Below are 4,898 nucleotides of genomic sequence, written 5' to 3'. Positions count from 1 at the left end.
GAAGCCTGTTCCACTGAGGAACCGCTCGAACTGTCAGGAAGGTCTTCCTATCGTTCAGCCGAAAACTTTTCTAATTTAATGTCAACCCGCTGGTTCTAGTCTGACCTTCTGGGGCAACAGAAAACAACTCCGTACCATCCTCTATAATGACAGCCCTTCAAGTACTGCCATTGGGTTGCTTTGGCCAGGGGGTGGGCATACGGATGCCAACATCCAGGTGGGGCCTGGGGATTTTCCGGAATTACAGCTCATCTCCAGACTACAGACAGAGGTCGGTTCCCCTGGGAGAAAATGGATGCTTTGGAGGGTGGGCTCTGTGGCATTATGTACCCCACTGAGGTCCCTGTCCTCCCCAGGCTCCACCCCCAAATCTTCAGGAGTTTCCCAACCTGGATCTGGCAACTGTATAGCCCACCCCCCACCAGTGGCGGGGGGGGGGACTTTGCAACCCAAGATGGGCAACGGTGCCAGGGGAGGTTGGAGAGGGGAAAGGAAGTGCGGTGGATGGTCGATCAGGTGGAGGAAGGCAGCCACAGTCCTTCCACAGTACGGATCACCTGGCTCGGAAGCCCCCTGCCTGGATCTGAGCACCATTGTGGGGACACCCAGTCCCCCTATCACTGCAGCCCCGAGCTGCATCGTACCCTTGGAGAAGGAGCCGCTCTTCTCCCCTCGCTGCCCAGTAGGCGCATCGGTTCGCCTTTCCTCTCCACGGGGGGGGGGCTGCTCTGTCACCTGCTGTACCCGCCCCGCCCCCCTCCTCCATCTGGCCTCCTTCCATGGGGTGGTGCAGCCACGCCTGTATCTCCAGTTACTCTGGGGGGGGGCAGAGCAGCGTTTCCTGCTGCTGTGACCAGGAGTGAGGGCGACAGAGCATGAAAAGGTGGGTTTCTTTTGTGGACAGGCTCCTGGGAGTGCCAACAGCTGGGACCGGCCGAAAAGCTTGACAGGGTCTTGGCAGAGCAGACCTGGAGCTCAAAAAGGCTGCCCCATCTGGGTCCTGCTAGGCTGGGCTTGCCACAGGTGGAAGAGCTGTGGCAGGCTTAGTCTGCACGGCACAGGGGACTTCCCCAAAGTCTCAGGAGTTTCCCAACCTGGATCTGGCAACTGTATAACCCCCCCCCCACCAGTGGCGGGGGGGGGGACTTGGCAACCCAAGATGGGCAACGGTGCCAGGGGAGGTTGGAGAGGGGAAAGGAAGTGCGGTGGATGGTCGATCAGGTGGAGGAATGCAGCCGCAGTCCTTCCACAGTTTGTGGGGACTACAGATCACCTGGCTTGGAAGCCCCCTGCCTGGATCTGAGCACCAGGGCTTTTTTGGTAGCAAAAGCCCAGCAGGAACTCATTAGCATATTAGGCCACACCCCATGTTACCAGAAGTGTTGCCGTCCAGCCACACCCACCTTTTGCTTCTTATTCTGTTTACCTTGTTTGTTGCCCAAACCCAGGGCTTTTTTGTAGCAGGAACTCCTTTGCATGCTAGGCCACACACCCCTAATGTAGCCAATCCTAATGAGTTCCTGCTGTTGGGTGTGGCCTATTATGCTAATGAGTTCCTGCTGGGCGTGGCCAACTCAGGAGCCAGCCGGAACTCCGTTCCTGTGCGTTCCTGCCCCAAAATAGCCCTGCTGAGCACCATCGTGGGGACACCCAGTCCCCCTGTCGCTGCAGCCCCGAGCCACCTGTGCTGCATTGTATCCTTGGAGAAGGAGCCGCTCTTCTCCCCTCGCTGCCCAGTAGGTGCATCGTTCGCCTTTCCTCTCCATGGGGGGGGGCTGCTCTGTCACCTGCTGTACCCGCCCCACCCCCCTACATCTGGCCTCCTTCCATGGGGTGGTGCAGCCACGCCTGTAGCTCCAGTTACTCTCGGGGGGGGGGGCAGAGCAGTGTTTCCTGCTGCTGTGACCAGGAGCGAGGGCGACAGAGCGTGAAAAGGTGGGTTCTTTTGTGGACAAGGCTCCTGGGAGTGCCAACAGCTGGGACCTGCTGAAAAGCTTGGCAGGGTCTTGGCAGAGCAAACAGCGGGACCTTCTGCGCCTCCCCTGGAGCCCGAAAAGGCTCCCCCATCTGGGTCCTGCTAGGCTGGGCTTGCCACAGGTGGAAGAGCTGTGGCAGGCTTAGTCTGCACGGCATAGGGGACTTTTTTTGGGGGGGGCCTTCTCCCATATGCACTGCTGGTTCCTGTTAGTCCAGGGCCAGGTCTGTAGCCCAGAGACTGTTTGGGGTGGCACAGTGAGGAAGCCACCAAGGCTACTCGGGGGCAGTGTTCCCTCTAAGCTGAGTCGGTGTGAGCTAGCTCACAGTTTTTCAGCCTCCGGATCACAGATTTTTGTCTTAGCTCAGGAAGGGACGGCTCCAGAGGAAACTAATGTATGCAGCAGCCAAATAGCTCGCTCACAACTTTAACGCCAGTAGCTCACAAGGTAGAATTTTTGCTCACAAGACTCCACAGCTTACAGGGACCATTGCTCAGGGGCACTGCTTATTCCCCAGCTCTGAGCAGCACAGCAGGTGACAGGCAGCACCTTTCCCTGGGACCCGTCCTGACATATACCCAGTGCCGTTGCAGGAAACTGGCTTGGATGCAGCCAGTGAGGGCAGGAGCTGAGGGTTGGGATTCCATAGGTGTGAACCGTGTGTGTGTGTGTGTGTGTGTGTGTGCAGTGCTGTCGATCCTGCTTAGCTTCCGAGATCAGATGAGCCTGGGGTCCTTTCCGCATTAGACCTTCAATCCTGGTTCACTTACAGTCCACACTGCGCTTGAGTTCACCCCTGGAATTGTCTCGGGGTGCTTTTTGTTTCCACATTACATTGACGTCACCCTGGTTTTGCCCCCCGCTTGTCCCAGGCAGTGTTCCCTCTAAGCTGAGTTAGTGTGAGCTAGCTCACAGTTTTTTAGCCTCCGGCTCACACAGTTTTGTCTTAGCTCAGGAAGGGCGGCTCCAGAGCAAACTGATTTATGCAGCAGCCGAGTTGCTCGCTCACAACTTTAATGCCAGTAGCTCAGAAAGTAGAATTTTTGCTCACAGGGCTCCACAGCTTAGAGGGAGCATTTGTCCCGGGATAAACGGATGCTGTTATAACCAGGGGTAAAATGCAAGGTATTATGTCGTGAGATGAACTCTGATCAAACCAGGGATGAGGTCTACTGGGTTTGACGCATGGAGAACTCGGACTATGACATGTATTCAGACGCGTTTAATTGTACTCCACAACAAGACAAGGAAAAATGGCCCTGCAAGGCCAACTATAGACACTCCACCCGGCACACCTCTGTCCCCATTGGAGAGTTTGAATTTCCCGCCAAGGGTGCTATTGGTGGACTCGAGGTGGACTAGGATCCTCGGTCCCCTTTGTGTTTGGGGACCAAGCGCCTGCTTTAGCCGCGGACCCCTGGTGGCGGTCCGCATACATAACAAGGTCCAAGTGGGGAAAGGACCTGGTAGGCTTGCGTGGGCTATCTAGACCAGGGCAGAAGGGGTGGGGGTCGGGGGAAGCGCCATCAAGGTTCAGCTGGCTTAAGGAGACTCTGTGGGGTTTTCAAGGCAAGGGGTGGTTTGCCACTGCCTGTCTTGGACTTCCTGAGGGGTCTCCCATGTCCCACCCAAGGACTAACCCGTTTGGTGTGGTGGTTCAGTGCGCGGACTCTAATCTGGGAGAACCAGGTTTGATTCCCCATTCCTCCACTTGCAGCAGCTGGATGACCTTGGGCAAGCCGTAGTTCTGACAAGAACTGTTCTTGAAAAAGAGCCGTTTCTGTCAGAGCTTTCTCAGCCCCACCCACCTCACAGGGTGTCTGTTGTGGGGAGGGGAAGGGAAAGGGGTTTGTAAGCCGCTCTGAGACACCTTCAGGTAGTGAAGGGCAGGGTATAAATCCATCTTCTTCTTCTTCTTCTTCTTCTTCTTCTTCTTCTTCTTCTTCTTCTTCTTCTTCTTCTTCTTCTTCTTCTTCTTCTTCTTCTTCTTCTTCTTCGACCCTGCTTAAACTTCTGAGATCTGACAGGATCAGCCTTGCTTGGGGCATGCAGGTCCAGGCGTACCTTACTTGGGGGTCACAAAATACCTTGACATAGCCCTAGACAAGCCCTGCGCTGGCTGTGCATATAGACTCTCCAGGCCAGAGGCTCTTCTTCATCTCAGCACGGCAGGAAAGGGGAGGGGTCTTAGGCTGAGCAAAAGGGGAAGAGGCTCAGTTGCAATCCGCCACTTTTCCTGGTGTGCCCAGTGGAAACTCCTCCGGCAGACCAGACTTCAGCTTCTTGGACTGATCAGCAGAGTCTGTCTGCTCACCAGGCCCGTAGCTAAGATTTTTTTCAGGGGGGATTTAAATTTTTAAGAGGACCCCACGTTTTCCCCAGCATGATGGATTAAGTCCCCCCCCCCTCATCTCAGGGCTCGGCTCTAAGGGCCAGTTTGGTGTACATAAAAACATAAGAGAAGCCAATGTTGGATCAGGCCAATGGGCCCATCCAGTCCAACACTCTGTGTCACACAAGGGCCAAAAATACCAGGTGCCATCAGGAGGTCCAGCAGTGGGGGCCAGAACTCCTTGAGCCCTCCCACTGTTGACCCCTGCAGGCACCAAGAATACAGAGCATCACTGGCCCCAGACATAAGAACAGAAGAGAAGCTAATGTTGGATAAGGCCAATGGCCCATCTAGTCCAACACTCTGTCACACAGTGGCCAAAAATACCAGGTGCCACCAGGAGGTCCAGCAGTGGGGCCACAACACCAGAAGCCCTCCCTCTGTTGCCCCCCACCCCCAAGCACCAAGAAGACAGAGCATCACTTGCCCCAGAGTCCCTATCTATACCTTGTGGCTAATAGCCACCGATGGACCTCTGCTCCATATGCTTATCTAATTCCCTTTTGAAGCCGTCCATGCTTGTAGCCACC

At 55.6% G+C, this 4,898-nt stretch overlaps 1 protein-coding gene across 1 annotated transcript in view; it reads left to right on the top strand.

Moving 5' to 3' along the window:
• LOC107123552 (C-C motif chemokine 19-like) overlaps positions 1-4,898 on the top strand; it is an 11,919-nt gene that overhangs the window by 2,086 nt on the left and 4,935 nt on the right. The gene's annotated exons all lie outside the window — the stretch shown is intronic.

Source organism: Gekko japonicus, unplaced genomic scaffold, assembly GCF_001447785.1.
Source record: "Gekko japonicus isolate JY-2015 unplaced genomic scaffold, Gekko_japonicus_V1.1 scaffold7325, whole genome shotgun sequence".
NCBI classification, from domain to species: domain Eukaryota; kingdom Metazoa; phylum Chordata; class Lepidosauria; order Squamata; family Gekkonidae; genus Gekko; species Gekko japonicus.
This window is presented reverse-complemented; position numbering and strand designations above follow the sequence as displayed.